Here is a 17,833-nt window from a genome sequence, read left to right as displayed (position 1 = left end):
CTTAGGATTGCAATGAAGTCAAAATAAAATGAATTAAAAAATGAGTAACTACTCAAAACAAATTCTGGTAGGATAAATGTGTCAGGTTTGGAGTCTTTTTTTTAAAAAAAGTTCATCAGTATTAAAAGTAATGGTTAAGAATTGTTAAGAATGGTTAAGAAAAAACCTGCAGCATCTACACGTGGAACTAGTACAAGATGAAAGAGTATATTTGTTCCATTTCTTATGCTTCCTTCCCTTGGCCTTAAGAGCATCTCAGTTCTCTCTTGAGCCTTGAAACCCCTGCTTTGGGAACAGCTCTCCAGTGCCATGAAGGAGCCACTTCAGAAAATGCCATCAGTGTTTTCCTGTAAGGCTGACCAAGTCCAGGCATGACAGGCTTGTATCTCACTATACATTAGCCTTTAGAGAGAGCTGCAGGCATGCCAAATCGTATCTGGTCACACATGTATTTTGGACTCTTGGTCATTCTCCAGGGTACAGCCAGCTCTCTCTGGGTCCCCTTACCCAGCCAGCTCTTACCATGCGCCAAGAGGCTCTGCCAGCAAGGTACGCACAGCTTCGTTTGGGTACCCACCCAGCAGCCATTTCTTGGTGAACACGCACAAAAGATAGCTGGGCTTTAATGAGTTACCAGGCATTAGTATGCTCCACACCCTGATAAGACCCCTAACGAGCTTTTGCAGGCATCAGGCAGGTGGGGAAAGGGTCAGCCCCACAGCTCTGTGCTGCTGACCTACCACCTCCTCATTACACTTCTCCTTTAGGATTTTATACCTTTCCATGTTGCTCTTTTTCCCTCCTGAATTGCTCTCAATAACCCATCTACCCTGTTCGTACTTTTGCCTTCCTCACCTCACATGGTTTTACTTGCAGGTCAGTGATTTTGGTAGCAGCCCAAGCCAAGGCTGCACAGCTGGGCTGTATCCAAGCCTGGTCCTGGATGGACACAAAGTCCCTGGGGAAGGGGCTCAAAGCAAGGTAAAACAATGCATGGGTTACACCACGTGCCATCGCCAGGCAGCCTGAACATAAATTTAGCCACCTTGGGCCACTAGTGGGTACTTCTGCAGTCGAAAATAGTAGGGATGACGCACAGCCTGCTGCTCCTCGCCTCCCTGACTGCACACCCGTGACAGCCGACCTGTGACCAGGCAATATAGAGCTGCTCTGCCAACTCCAAGTCAAAAGCCCAAGTCTCTTTGTTTTCACTGCCATCAGGCTGTCATTCTGCACAAAATTTGGTGCCGCAGAATTGCCCACAGCACAAAATCAGGTTCTTTTTTGACCAGGAGTCATTGTAACAGTTGGAGGCCTTAAAATAAAGACTTTATTTACATTAGAAAATTGTTTACACTGAGTTCAGGATACAGCCTGTAGTGAAGCTGCTAGAATACCTCCTCTGAGCTTTGACAACGTCCAGCCCCCTGAGTAACATTTTGACTATTAAAAATTTGGGCCAAAACCACAGCTAATTTCAATGAAATCAGAAGAAGACTAGTTTCAAAGCATGCCCTCGAGTGATACATTGGGTACACTTGCAAGCCCATGCCTGACCAGTCAGCCCCAGTGACCTGGGACCGTCCACCCACAGGCATGCTACATGTGGCCCCAAGCCATGCAGGTGACCTGAGACCTTCCGCACCATGTCCCCCTGTCCCGTCAAGTTATGTAGGACTTCCCTAATCTCTTTTCCTTCTCTCCCTCCCTCCCATCCTTTTTCCAAGGAAGGATCCAGCATCCCCTCCCCTGCTTTACATTTTAGCCTAATTTTTGTGCTTTCTGCTTGCAGCTGTGAGCTAATGGGAAAAGGGACGCTTCCATAATTAGCAATTCTTAAAAGCGGGAGCAACCGCTTCTGGGACACTGTGACTTCGGTGCAGCAGAGTTCAAAATTATAATCAGGGTGATTGACAGAGACACAGCACGCTTGGGGACAGTGGAGGACAGTTAGTAGGACGGAGAATGTAGCGTATGCTGGCACCTTCCCAGAGGAAGCTTCTTCACCGAGGATGCGTTTCATTAGGGGAGGTAGCCTTACGGTGGTATCAGAAAGACCAGGCGTGGAACATACAGACCTTCACGAAAAAAGGCAAGTTTTACCAGAAAAGCTTTAAATGCTCATGTTAGTTTATAAAACCTTTTTTTTTTTTTTCCTTAGTCCATGCCTGCTTCAACCCAGCTAAGGCTAATTCTCCCCTAATCTGTGTTTATACATGTTTACCCACATATCAGCCACTTGACCTAATCTGGAAGTCGGCCTTGCTTTGAGCAGGCTGTTGGACTAGATGGTCTTCAAAGACCCCTTCCCAGCTGAACCATTTTGCCAATTGACATTTTAAATAGTCAGGGAGTGCCATCCTATCCAACCAGTTCGCTTTTAACGTTCATTTTGTACTCACTGTGCCTCCCTGTACTCCACAAACGTCACACCAAGCAGTCCCAAAGCTCGCTTGAGGCCTTTCACCAGCCCCTAGGCTTTGACATCCCAGATCCCTCCCCGGCAGTTATCCCGGCTGGGTCCTTGTCTAATCGGGGCAAAGGGCAGGATCAGGGGCTGTCATCTCCAGAGGGATGATGCCTGCCTCTCGTTTGACCTATCTTCCTTTTTTAACAGCTGAGAGTAACCTGAACTGCGTTTCATCTCACAGATACTTACCCTCAGCTGCTTCAAATGAACAGCAGGCAAAGAAAAAAAGAATCTTAATGAACAGCTAAAACATTCTATTTACGGGTATGACTTTTATGCAGTGAGACATCATTCATTTTTAATGCTATTTACATTTTTTAAACTTTATTCAATTTGGTTAGTAATTCTGTTTTTGCACTTGGAAGAAATGCCTCTGGTGATTCAACTACTGTTAAAGGAAGAATTCAAAGGATTTTCAGTATCATAATGCCAGCCAGCAAAACACCAATACACATTAGTCTGGAAATTATGGGGTGAGGCGCACGATAATTCTCATGAAGAATAAGCAGAAATTCCAATTAAAAGGAAAATTGCAAAATATATCCAATCAAATTATCCAAATGAGAGGGAAATAGAACCATATATTATATCTGAGATAGTGACTGCTACAGCTAAAGTGATAGAATAACTTTTCTCTTGACATCTTGAGATAGCTCTGGAGAGGAAAGCTTCAAAGCCTTATTATTTAAAATGTATTCAGAATAGAGGTGCTTCTGGTGACCAGCCGCTTCGAGAATTTCAGTTCTGACAATAAGCAAAGATAAAGAACACTTTAAAGTATCTTTTTACCCATGAAATAAGTGTACACAAGAGCCAAACGAGAATAAGCAGAGCAAACGGATTTACATGAACTTTGTCAACATACACGCTTCATTTTTATGTTACAGAAGCGGTTTTCACAACAGAACACAGCAAAAGAAAACTTTCCTGGTACCGAGCAGAATAATGTAAAACTCAAGGGAAATGGTTGATCTGAAAACCTGCTAGAAGGACCTGCTAATTTCAAGATATCTTTGTATTACCTTTCAAGCACTGATGAGGGTAACTCTTTACGTCTTATTTCAGAGTGGAAACAAAGTGCAACTAATCCTGCATCAGACGGCACCTTCTCTGATCTCCTGCTACTTCAAGTGGGACTCCTGCCCTACAGGGTGAAAGCCAGCAAGGAGCATGACACACTGACTGAATAACAGTTTAACTTAAAACACTTAAAAAAATTCCCACTAAATATTTTGGTGGGTTGACCCTGGCTGGACACCAGGTACCCACCAAAGCTGCTCTGTCACTCCCCTCCTTGGCTGGACCAGGAGAGAGAAAATATAACAAAAGGCTCATGCGTGGAGATAAGAACAGGGAGATCACTGACAGGAGAAACAGACTTGCCTTGGGGTAATTAGCTTAATTTATGACCAAACAAATCAGAGTAGGATAATGAAAAATAAAACCAAATTTTAAAACACCTCTCCCCACCACCCTGCCTTCTTCCTGGGCTCAACTTCACTCACAATTTCTCTGCCTCCTCCTTCCAAGCAGTGTAGGGGGATGAGGAATGGGGGTTGTGGTCACCTTATCACATATTGTTTCTGCTGCTCCTTTGTCCTCAGGGGGAGGACTCCTCACACTCTTCCTCTGCTCCAGGGTGGGTCCCTCCCATGGGAGGCAATCCTCCACAAGCTTCCTCAATGTGGGTCCTTTCCATGGACTGCAGTTCCTCATGAACCACTCCCGTGTGGGTCCCTTCCATCAGGTGCAGTCCTTCAGGAACCAACTGATCCAGCATGGGTCCCCACAAGGGGTCACAAGTCCTGTCAGCAAACCTGCGCTGGTATGGCCTCCTCTCTCCACAGAGCCACAGGTCCTGACAGAAGCCTGCTCCAGTGTGGGTTTCCCATGGGTTCACAGCCTCCTTCGGGCATCCACCTGCTCCAGTGTGGGGTCCTCCATGTTCTGCAGTTGGATATCTGTGCCACTGTTACCCTCCAGGGGCTGCAGAGGGACAGCCTGCCTCATCATTAGTGATGGTGATGCTTCTTGTTGGTTGTGCGGGTATCTATTTTTGTCAGTTAGGTTGACAGTTGGACAAGATGATCTTTAAGGTCCCTTCCAACCTAGAAGAAGATTCTGTGATTCTGTGATCATGGTCTTCACCACAGACTGCAGGGGAATCTCTGCTCTGACCTCCTCCCCCTCCTTCTTCACTGACCTTGGTGCCTGCAGAGTTGTTGCTCTCACATATTTTCACTCTTCTGGATGCTTCCACGCAGGGAGTTTTCCCCCCTTGTTAACAGAGGTGCTACAACCATCACTGACGGGCTCAGCTGTGGCCAGTGGTGGGTCCATCTTGGAGCTGGCTGGCATTGGCTCTATAAGACATGGGGGAAGCTTCTAGCAGCTTCTCACAGAAGCCACCCCTGCAGACTTCAGGCTACCAAAACCTTGCCATGCAAACCCAATACAAATGTGTGTGAAGTTAAAAGTTCCTAATATTTCTACTAGGAATTCTTTAGAATGTATAATTTAATATCACAGTTTCTCACAAACTTTACTGGTATTACAGTTATGAAAGACGGCAAAGTGACACTAAAGAAAAAATTATTTAGATTTTTGTATTTGAGAATAATTATAAAATTATAAGGAATGTGATGGGATACAGTGTATTTCATAGAATAATATCTTTTCTTGCTACATTCTGCATGGGCCAAAAGAAGTCTTATAATAAGGTATTTTTTGAAGTTGCCAACAGGAAAGCAGTCTTGAGTTAGTACTATTATTCTAAATAGAAAAGAGAAATTCTCACAAATCAGAGACCTGAAAGAGTGGATGTACACATCTGCAGTGTTACAAACAAGAGTTAGGTGAAGGCAAAAGAAAGAAGAGGGAAATCTACCTCTCATACAATAATAAGACATTGGCGGAACAAGAGAGCTTGGCGTGGCTGATGTATGTAAAACACACATACCTTTCTGTCATAAGTAAATGTAGTCTGGCCATATTCTGCCTGCACAGAGTAAATGGCAAAGGTAAGCACACCCCACCATGAACAAGCCTTACTTGTTCCTGAAAACTGAGAAAGTATCTTCTCCCTTTTCATGGGCCAGTTGCCAGAGAGGGAAGTATCTTTATGACTCATGTTCTTTCATTTCATGCAGATATGTAAAAAGGGTAAGGACAGAATTGATTTATTTATGACCTCTCTTCCTCTTGTCCTTTGCCCAACCAGGCACTAGACACCAAATTCATTTGCTTCCATGATGTGCTTCTTCCAGGAGACCTGTTTCACAGGAAGAAGACTGGCTTCACTGAAAGAAGGGAGAGCAGACTCTTGCAAAAAGTCCTTAGCATGCAACCACAATTACTGCATCCCAGTCCACAGAGTATACAGAAAAGCCTGTTCAGCAGGCTCTTCTTTCTCCCTTTCTAGAAACTGACACTGAAAACTATTGTTGTTATTTCAATAGAGCTAAATTTACCAGGCTACTTCTCAAACTGATGTCCAAACAGGCTCCTCTGTGATATTTCCTGCAGAAACATGAACCAGCAATGGACTCTGCATGCTCTACATGAACTCTACACATAGATTTCTGCAGGACTGCGCCCCTTTGCAGGATTTCTGTAATTTCCAGCACAGAGGCAGGTATACATTACTTCATTTGGCAACTCCTCCAACTGCCCAGCCAGAGTAAGGACCTTGCCAAATCCCTTGCACTCAGGGTTTCCCAGTCCACCAGCTCTTCAAGACACAGAGTTGTTGGTAGCACCAGCAAGCAGGGAGGAAAGCAGCTCCCCTTCCTTCAGCTCCCACGCAATGTGACAGAGGATCTAGACCCGTCCCACTTAAATGGCATACCTGTGCTGGAAATCCTGTCATCCTGGGCTTCATCAACAGGAAGAGGGAGAGAGGAACTCCCTGGGATAACCCCAGAGCCAGGTGAACTGAACTGCCCTTGGGCAGCAGCTACTGCTCTTCTTTGAATAAACAGGGAGCCTGCAGTAACTAAACACCAAATGGATGCCTCATGGGGAGATCTGCCACTGTAAATACAGAAAGGGATTAAAAAGGATGGAAGACAAGATGGGCACTGCAGGCAGCAGGTATATGAAGGTCCTTGAATGCATCCACAGGACAGCAACAAAGCTGGTGAAAGGGCTGGAAGGCATGTCCTGTGAGGAGCAGCTAAGGACACTGGGCTTGTATAGTTTGGAGAAAAGGAAGCTGAAATCATCGCTCTCTATAGGTTCCTGAGGAAAATTCCTCCTCACTGAATGCCTCTTCTTCCTGAGCCTTGACGTTACATCTTTCCCCTCTTAGTAGGAAATTTGTTTCTTCCATCACAAAGGCACTCAGACAACAGCAACCTGTGCCCGCAGCTCCAGCTGTGCAAGGTACAGCATCACCCACAGCTAACATGAGAACATGGACCCTCTGCAGGCAAAGGCACTTCTAGGATGAGGCAGAATTTCTCTGTGTGACCTCCCAAAGTCTGCTGCCAACCCTGAAGGAGGCTAGTTGTCATCACATCAGCCATGCAGTACAAGTAGGCAGACTGCTGACAATCACAGGCACTTAGAGGAAGGTTGGCGACATTGCTGGAGGGAAGAGAGAGCCGGCTGTGCGGGCTCTGAGTGGCTTTGGCATGGAAATAAACTTCACACAGCATGAGATATCTAGAAGACGAGGTGAACCACGCCATAGCATGGAGGCTGCTTCTGCTGCATGTATGTGAGAGGCAACACTGATGGCCCTCAGGGCCTGATCATTTGAATCCAGACGAGTGGTGGTCTCAGAGGCTATGGATTTATCTTAAAATGGGCTAATACTCAAGATCTTGGGCAAGCATTTTCTTGCCTAAAATATGAAGACCTGTGCTCTTAGTCCAAGCAACCCCGTCTTGCCTGTTGTGCCTTCAAAGCTGCTTGTTGCTAGCACAGAAATTAGACTGTGTTTTACCTGGGAAATTCCACTATTACTATTGCAGGCCTTGATTTAGCAGGAAAATATTTTTCTCCTCGCTGGATCCTCACACTTTTCTAGACCTAACCATTTAAAAAGTTCTTGAAACATACATTTCACAAGCAGACACTTTCATCAGACAACTCACTTGCACTGTGGCTTGTAAGTGACTTTTGAGACATGCGGGAGCACTACTCAGTATAACCAAGGCAGAGCTGCTGGTTACCTGGAGAATGCTACATACTGAGCAGGATATAGTTGTGTCAGCGTGCTGGTTCCTTGCCTGACATTGCTGAGGCCTATTTGAATCCATAACATATTTTGGGAAAAGAGTGTTTCCTTCTGGAATATAACTTCAGGATACCCTCCAGGTGATATTTTCTGTAACTGATAAACAACCAAGGCATTACGTTAAAAATTTTCCCATTAAGAACAAAAATTGCCATACTGAGTTTATAATCCTTCTAACCTGGCGCCTTGTCTGTAATGGGAAGCAAACCCGGGCACATTTCATGGGAAATCAGAAGGTTGGAAGTAACAATCAAACTTCTATTTTTAATGGCTGCAGAAAGGCATCTGCCCTAATGCCTCCAGCTGAATGCTGCAGATGCTTTGTCATGCCCCATGGATCGATACGCCAGATGAGCATGTGGCAGATGCTTGATATTAGAGGATGATGCACTCAGCATAAGGAGACATGCCTTACCACCTAGGAGCAAAGCATGCAGGGGAGAAGACGTGAGTGAGGGCCTTCAGATTCACAGAAGGAACCCTAGTACAATTCTAAGTTTTGAACGCATCCAGCCACATCCACCACTGAATTTTCCTAGCGGTTCATTATTATTTTTTTCTTCTGGGTCTTTGATATTATTTTCTAAACCAGAATTATATCCTCCCAAGGAAAGCATATTTATTTATGACTACGGCACCAAAGGAGGCCAAATATAGCAAGAATCGTATAAATGGTTCTCTTTCTGTCCCTTTTTCCAAACAACCTACTTTCCAAGCTATGGATGGGTTGCCTAGGAAGACTTCTACAATTGTAACATATCCAGGACCTGAAACTTGGACTGTAGCAGACGAAACCAGTGACTGGAACGTGCCCAGCATCCAAATAACAAGCACAGAAAACAAAGGTTAAATATCACACAACCACTTTTTCAATAGATTTTATCTATATATTGCATTATATGCCTAAGGGGAAAAATCTGGGGCAGAGTTTTTGCTGGCCCAGCGTGTCATTGATTTCCTTCGAGAATTTTTAAGAACAACAGAATGTGTCTGTCCCTCCATTTTTGAAGTATTTGTATCAGCAAGTTAAAAAAAAAAAAAAAAAAAGAGAAAGGTTATCTTAAGAAAAAAAGAGAAACAAGGAAAAACCCTGCAATAGACTTTTCTGCAAATTTCTCATGCTTTCTTGAAAATAATTTTTGTTCCATTTTCCTACATTAACCTTAAAGAAAAAAACATGTTCATTCAATTTTTTCCAATTATTTTATTTGATCATTGCCATGGTTGGATTTTAGGAACAATAGAAATGCTGGGGGGAAAGATTTAATTAGACTTTATTTACCAAAAGTATCAAAAATTAAATTCCCTGTCCTACAAAAATCTTTCATTAATTTCATTAGGTAAATGTGATCTTTCTTGAAAGATCTTTATCTACCCATAATGAGATTCTGCCAAAAGCACACAAATATTGCTCTGTTAATGTTAACCGGAGGTATGGTGATTTCCAAATTTTTTGTTTAGATGGCCGTTACTGTTTGCCAGTATTTATTACCTGCAATATAACTTACTTGAAAGAGATAAACCATCCATCAATAGGACATGTCCCTTTGGCAGTAGTTTTATCAACTCTTCCAAGCATCATTCTTTTTCATTAACTGTTTCATCAAACATCTGTCTGTCTTTCATCTTCTTCTTACACAAAAACCTCCACAGCAAACTACCATTGACACATCGCCCCTTGCCATGGATGATATTGTGCAAGTTTTTTATGGTTTGCATTATCTTTTTCAATCTCCCCCACAGAAAGAAGGCAAGCAAAAGGTTTTACTGAACCATATGAAAAAAAAGCCCATGTATTTTCAGGTACCCAGCCCTTCGTCACGTTGGCTAAAAAGAAGTCTTTGTACTATTTACACTTACTTACATATTACATTAAAATACATAAATGTTAGACCAGAACAAAAGAATACTCCTAAAAACATATTCTTGTTGCTGTAGAAACTGAGCTTGATTTTTTCTGCCACACTAGTAAGAAGCAATTGACATGCAAACTAGCATCTTGGCATCTTGACATTTTAGGTTAATTAAGGTGTAAGGCACAACAGAGGTATTTGAAATGCTTTTTCTTAAAAAATACAATAAAAATGTTTTCAGGTAGAGCTGAAGGAGGAGAAGTTGTTATAAACTATAAAGGATAGAAACAACCATTAGCATAGAGAGAAGAGATAGTGTACATTTCTTGCCAAATAACGTACATGATACAACAATATGTTGTTCAAATTCTGATATTATCTTTTGGTTTGACTGAAATGACAAATATTGTGCCCTGTCTTTGGCATAAAAAAGAATCACAGACTCAGAACAAATAAATTCAATAAGAGTACAAAGAATACAGATACCTGAACCACAGATAGCTTATGTGAGATTTATTTGATGAAAGAGAACTAGAGAAATGTAATGTTAGGAAGCTAAAAGAGGCAAGAAGAAAAATAAAGTACTTTCTAGACTTCTAAGATAAGTTTGGTATCCAGGGCAATTAAAACTAAATTAAATCTAAACTAGATTAAACGGAAACTCTTTGGAGCTCAATATGTCTTGCAGACTGTTCTCGGTCTCCATCCCTATTTAAAAAAAAATCAAATCTTCTTTTAATTAAACAATTTGACCTTCATTCTTCTTCGGGAACAACTTTCTGTTTCTAAGGGATAATGAAAAACAAGCGAGTGGAACCAATGCCACTTCATACTCCATGTCTAACAGACCCCAGGAGCCACAGGCAAGAATGAAATTTAATGGCTGGAAGATGTCAGGATTAGATGAGATGACACAACTACATATCTTAGAAATAAAAAGGTAATTAAAACATGACACCAGCTCATCTGGTACCCCACTACTTTTTAAATTTTATCAAACTTTACAACCTGTAGTAAAATTTTCCATGTTTGTATCAACCACTTTAATTTTGATTTCATGCAGAACAGTGAGGCATTTCCAAGAATGGGACAAAAGGACAGTATTTTGGTTTGCCCACATTAGCAAATTCTTACAAGTTTTTCTTTGAGACATGCCTGCTTGGGAGACCTTGAAATTTGCACTGGGGAGTTTTTTAATGCAATTATATGACACAAAGAGTCTCTGGAAAAAGAGATTTTAACTTAGCACACTTTCAAAATATTGCTCAACCTTGAAAAAAATAATAGAGAGATTGTTACAACTTTTTCAAGACAATTTCTCCAAAAAATTGACTAGAGTGAGAATCTTATAGGCCACCGTTGAGCTGGATTTTTACACAGCCAGAGCACATCTGAGATGGCTTTGCTGAGGTTAACAGCTGTAGGACCTAGAGAGTACAGAGAGACAGCTTCAAATACTCACTGGGAAGCCAGGTCAGAGGAAAGACCATACCTTTATATGTTCTGTCTTAAACTCATATGATAGACTCTTTATTTTTTTTTTTAATAATAGTCTAGAAAGATATTTAAGTTTACAAAGCTAAGCACTCAGGATTTGAAAAACAGTGACATTAAATTTTCCTGTGCGAACACATTTCATAGCTAATTGCATACATGACCTCATACAATCAGGGAAGTTCAAGGGGAATTTATAGCCAAAGGATTTTTTTTTTTGCTTTCATTTAGCTCATATGTAAAGATATGTAATACTTCATATAACTCTCAACACGCTAATTTGTGTTTGGAATATCTATCATGGTAGTTGCTGATTATCTCTTTCCTTTTAAATGCATCCTCCCAGTCCCCTAATTCTAGGTTAGAGTCTTTCCTGTGATAAGCACATTCAGTTTTCATCAAAGGGAATGGAAATGCCGCATACACAGCTTGTAATCTGCACTTGTGCTTGCTGCTTTCCTCTGATCACACGAGGTGATGCTTCCACAGCAAGGATCATCTCTCCCCTCCAGGAAGCCATGCTTTTGTCAGAGCAACCCAAAAGTACCTCAGTGGTGTTGCCACTCTATCCCCTGACCAAATCATACCTAATTTTCTACCTGTCTTGTGTCCATACGTCTTTCCCTCTGCTTAACAAAGATTATAACTGACTGAATTTCAGGTCTTTTTTTTTTTTTTTCCCTACGGATTATTTAAGTGCTTCTTTGTGATGAGTCACTTTTTCATGTTTTTCTTAATCCCTTATTAATACTGGACCTTTAAAATTTGCGGTTAAATTTTCTTTAATCTAAAGAACCTGAAAATGTTCTTTCAGAGATGTGTTGAAACAAGTTAACAGCAGCTCAACTTTCTAAAGGTGTGACAAATGCAATGTATTACATGCAAAAAATTAGTACGTGATTTATGAGATAAACCATAGAATAAATGAAATTTGACATTCAACACATGTTTTGGGCACGTAAATCTTAGTAATTTGGAAATACGCTATGTTATAATTATGTACTTACAGAATATGCTTCCTTCCAACAGATTTCCCAATTACAAGCCAACTAATGTGCCAAACCAATTAATGCTCTGTCTAATGCACAAACAATTGCAAGTTTGACTCCTGCTGAAAGGTCTATTTTTCTACGAATTTAGCAAAATGGGTTGAATTTTGACTATTTAGCAATTTCTTTTCTCCCACGCATAGGGAAGCTGGAAGGAGAAATCAAGTTGTGCAACAGTAAGGCAGAATCAGTTCTGGGGGGAGCAGGAACTACAGCTGAATCTTGAATTCTGGCAAGCCGACCTAGATATAGTAGCAGTGCATTTCCACAATGGTTTTCATGATTTTACATTATTTCTGAATAATACCTGGTGAAATGTCAAACCTAAAGTACAGCTGACAGCAAGGAGGCTGTTAAGTTACCGTCTGGATGCAGCAGGCAGCTTTCAACTTTTTCAGTAGGAAAAGCAAAATCTTTGGCGGGAGCTCAGCAGGTATTCCACACTGTCTTGTTCACTGCCTCAGAAAAAAAAAATATCACTTTACTTTCATTCTGTGTACTTATAAAATATGCCATACAATAAAAAGGATAGTGAGTAACTAATAGGAACGTATGGAAATAGTTGTGAATCTGCCTATTCCTGCGCAGCCTGGCAAGACGCTTTGAGCACAGAGGCTTGCCAAAGAAATAAATCTGTAATCAGACCTGCCAACATTCACTCGTTCAAAACTACATTCTTTCATACTGAATTCATTTTGAGGCTGTCAAGTTTTGCCCTCTAGGGATAAAGGACATTTACTGTAGGTATTATGAGACATTGACAAAAACCTCATGGCTACTCATTCCCTGGGGACCCTGGATTTGCAATTGAGGAGATGGCGTTTCATCTAACAGCCCGCACAATGGCAATGGGCTCATTTTGGAGTAATTCTGTTCATGTTCATATCTTGCTTTTAAAACCAATGTTCCCTTTCCATGCTGAGCATAGACCTGCATCTGAAACACTAGCAAGTCATTCAAGTATTTTACTGTAGCCTAGGCTAACACAGAGAGGGTCAGAAGGTTTCCTTACCTTGCTCAAAGCCTCTGTTCAGAGCAACTTGTCAGGCTGACGCTTTTGACAAACTGCCCTAATAAAAGCAACAACACCATTGAAGCCATATATAAATCTTCAATAATAATTGAATTCTGTAATATTGAGTTCAGTTCTAAGAAAGGAATTCTATGAATGATCAATTTTTTGTTTGTTTTTTGGTACAAGCTAATCCCCTCGGTCTTTATCTTGGCCTCTTGGAGAGTAGTTCCATGTCTCTACCACCTCTTGCTGTTGTCAACAAAAACTGATTTATATTTCATGCTTTATGCATATTTTTTTCAACACAAACCCCATGGTTTTTGCATTCTTCCCAACCTCTGTGTTGTCAATACATCAAGTCATGCAGCCCTACAAACTTTTGGTTCATGAGTGTTGGAAAGGTGCCTCCTAAATTAACAAAATCACACAGTCTTGAACTCAAAGGGCTATGTTAATGATGAATACAAACTGTTATTTTTCCAGTGGGATTTGCACCTGCAGCATAGTGAAGTTTGGCAGATTGTAGCACTTCATACTGCTCGGGCTGCCCAGTAAATCATCCACCTTGTCACAGCCTCAGTAGTATTTCTGTAATCCACAGAAAAACCTTGTCTCCTTCCACTTTAACACTCTTCAGCAAAATGGCCACTGGGAAGATCCCTGCTTGAGCAGTCACTTATCTTCACAGGTTACCCCAGCCCCGTACACTTCATTCTACGCTGCCTGGTGGTCTCTGGTTAGGTTAGCATGAACTCTTTTATCAGGTATATCTGGGCTGTCAGAAAATATTCCCAGACATATATAGAAGTCCCTATGAGTTCTTCTTTCTAGGGGGAGCAAAATTCCCCCAGTCTGATGTCCTCTAAGAGATACTTGACTTTCACTGAGTAAATCTGGCAGCAGGGATGCCTCCTCCCAGCTCCGCATAAATTTCAAAGCATCTTCACAGATACAGAAGCTTTTCAAATCTGTAGCGTGTAGGGTCTGCCGTATAAGCTCTGTGAAGCTTCCCTGTCTTGTCATAAGCTCATTAACCATTTAAATGACTTCAAAAAGTTCCCATCCAAGAATTTTGGATCTCATTTGTGGTTGATGGCGATTCTCCAGACTCTCAGCATGCTTACCACCCTGGTTCTCCTCTCATCTCATGGCTAGGCACAGTTGTTTCACCTCCATCTAGCCCAGCTGTGCCTTCTCAATGCAGAAAAATAGCAGAAAGCCACCGGTCAGGGCTTCTTGGAGTAGAGTTGAAAGAGCAGCATCTCCATCAGCACCCTTTTTAGCTACAGGCATCCCACCCCCAGTGCTTTGGGCATGGGAACTGACCAATATACCCTTCCTGGGCTCTGAGTACAAGAGATGAATGAAGATTTTGTGAAAACTGTAATCCAGTTTTCACAGGCTTGCACTTCTTTGCCTTACCCCAAATTTTGGCCAGAACGATTCTCAGACACTGCATCCTCTTAGCAGATAGTTTGCTCTGCCAAGATAGCTTTGGACAGCCCCTGCTAGAGCATAGCTTGCCACTGACATCAATGTACTCAATTTTGTTGACTTTTGTGGAAATCTGCCCTTATGCACTTTTTAAACTTTATGGCCCCTCAGGCTATCATAGCTGCATTGTTGTGATATGTAGAGGATAAGGAATCCATATGGACCACCAACAGGCTCTTTAAACATATGGTAGATCTCCTCATATGGTAGAGCTGACATCTTAAGGACTCTGGACACAGTAGGCCTGTTACTATGGTTAGTAACTAGGTTTGGGTTTATTTTGCTTTATCTTCTTTTCTTTGTCTTTCTTTACTCTGCTCTCCCTTTATCTTATCCTTCACACCTGAAGGTTCCAATACACACATGTCAAGCCCTTCACCTGTAAGTCAGCATCAGAAAGCATTTTACAAGAGTCTGAGATGCCTTTCCTCATTTTGTCTGTTATCCCATATCTTCTATTACTCTAGCAGAAACCTTATAGTGCTCCTCAGGTATAATAACATCATTGCTTCCCAGCTCTCCCTTTCTTTATAATCCATTTGTTAGCAGACTTGTGAAGTTTAACAGATACTTCAATAAAGCTTCTGCTTTTCAAACACCTGAATTTCCAATTTCTCAATCTGTCCGAGTTTTAAAATGTCAGTAGTTTCTTTGGATAAACTACAGTTTAACACATTGCTTGGATCTAGGCTTTTAGAAGAGGTCAAGGTAGTCCTTTTGATTTCTGCTATTTAATAACATCTTCCTTTCTTTCAGAACACATGGAATAGTTTTCAGTGCTTCGTACTGTCTTCTTTTTTTTAAACTGAGACAGACTGCAGAGGTTGGGCAATATCCAGCAACACCAACATTGCTGCTGACTGTTTTGTGGCTGTATCTATTTGAGCTCTCCTCAGGTACTTGTTCAAACCATCTTTGGTGCTGACACCTGCTTCTTCAGCATGGTTTCTGGCTGCTTCCCACACTGGCTTCAAACTTGTCCCAGGTGAGAACGAGCACCTGGCATGGCACACTCTCTGATCACATTGCATTAGGGACGTTTTGAATTCCTTGTGGTTCTCTTTCATAACTTCTTTTTACCTAAATAAATTTTAAACCTGTTTCACCAAACTCTGGTAGGACTTGAAGTGGAACAACATTGATCTGCAGGTTCTTCTCAACCCAGCACAGACGCTCCCTTCTATGCTTTGAATACCAGGGCAAAATGTATACAAATTAATTCCTAGAGCATTGTATTACCTGAGTTTAATTACCATTATACGCACTGGAACAGAAACACACACACCTAGAGGGTCTATTGCTAGGCTTCTTCTAACAAATTGCATTGTGTTGTTTCTGCCCCCCCCCCAACTTCCAAGGGAGCTCTAACTGATTCTGACTTTCAACACTGGTACTCCAAAGACGATTTGGCAACTGTTTTTTAGGTCTTAGGCAAATCACTGATTTTATTTGCCCAGCTGTTTCTCAAAGATAACCAGACAGTTTTATGTAACAACCCTGCATCTACAGATGGAAAAAAGAGCGCAGGCAAGAAAACGATCTTCCATATTGTGCGGTTCACATTCTCTCCCCAACCCTTATCAGACACTGCATTCTCCAGATGTCAGTCCTACTACAGATTTATGGTGAAATCAGCACTAACACAAATTAGGATGAAAGTGAATACATGTATATGTTTACATATGGAAAGCAGACAGCAATGTCACTGAGGTTCATACAAACCACAGGTTATAGAAAGGCAGGAAAATTGTAGTTATTTCAAGATCCCATCCAAAAGGCCCTCCAGAACCTGTGACAAGCTGTAAACACCTAATCCACATAGTTGGGGTCTGAGGACATTTGCAGGAGGGCACTTCATATTAGAAAGCATGTTTGCTTTTGTTATTCAGTTCTGGTCCTTCTGAGCTTTCCGTTCACTTAAAATCATCCTCTAGCTCCGTCCACTATTTCTTCTTAATTCAGTCAAGAAGACGTTTCTACCTTTTCCCCACCAGCTTGTTCTGCTCCCTCTTGCTTTTCTAAGGGCTCATTTCCCCCTGCAGTGCCTATCCAGAGGGGACTCAACCAGCGCTCAGTATTAAGACCAGTTCTCTTCAATATCTTTACCAATGATCTGGATGAGGGGATTGAGAGCACCCTTAATAATTTTGCAGATGACACTAAGTTAGGTGAAAACGTTCAAAAGGCGTTGCAGAGGGATCTGGCTGGACCTGCAGAGAGACAGGCTGGATCGATGGGCTGAGGCCAGTGGTACGAGTTTCAATAAGGCCAAGTGCCAGGTCCTGCACTTGGGTCACACCAACCCCAGGCAGCGCTACAGGCTGGGGGCAGAGTGGCTGGAGAGCTGCCTGGAAGAAAAGGACCTGGGGGTGTTGGTCAACTGTCGGCTGAACGTGAGCCAGCAGTGTGCCCAGGTGGCCAAGAAGGCCAATGGTATCCTGGCCTGTATCAGGAACAGCGTGGTGAGTAGGACCCAAGAGGTCATCATCCCCCTGTACTTGGCACTGGTGAGGCCTCACCTTGAGTACTGTGTCCAGTTTTGGGCGTCTCACTACAAAAAAAGACACTGAGGTGCTGGAGCGGGTCCAGAGAAGGGCAATGAAGCTGGTGAGGGGTCTGGAGCACAAGTCTTATGAGGAGAGGCTGAGGGAGCTGGGGTTGTTCAGTCTGGAGAGAAGGAGGCTGAGGGGAGACCTTATCGCTCTCTACAACCACCTGAAAACAACCACCTGAAAGGAGGGTGTAGAGAGGTGGGGGTCGGTCTCTTGTCCCAGTAACAGGACAAGAGGAAATGGCCTCAAGTTGTGTCAGGGAAGATTTAGATTGGATATTAGGAAAAAATTTTACACTGGAAGGGTTATTAAGCATTGGAAGAGGCTGCCCAGGGAAGTGGCTGAGTAACCATCCCTGGAGGCATTTAAAAGACAGGTAGACGTGGTGTTTAGTGATATGGTTTGGTGATTTGCCAGTGTTTGGTTGACGGTTGGACTAGATGATCTTAAAGGTCCCTCCCTACCTCGGCAGTTCTATGATTCTCACCCACCAACATCCTCAAGTTGGTGGATCCAACCCCTCAGGGCTGCTCTCAAGCCATTCCCTGCCCAGGCAGGATCTGCACTCAGGAGGGCCCGTACACACACACGAATGCAACACACGGGTAGGGGGCGGTGACGTAAAGCACGACGTCACCGAGGAGGCGAAGGAGACGCCTCGCAA

Source organism: Calidris pugnax, unplaced genomic scaffold (genome assembly GCF_001431845.1).
Source record: "Calidris pugnax isolate Ruff unplaced genomic scaffold, ASM143184v1 scaffold69, whole genome shotgun sequence".
Lineage (NCBI taxonomy): Eukaryota > Metazoa > Chordata > Aves > Charadriiformes > Scolopacidae > Calidris > Calidris pugnax.
This window is presented reverse-complemented; position numbering follows the sequence as displayed.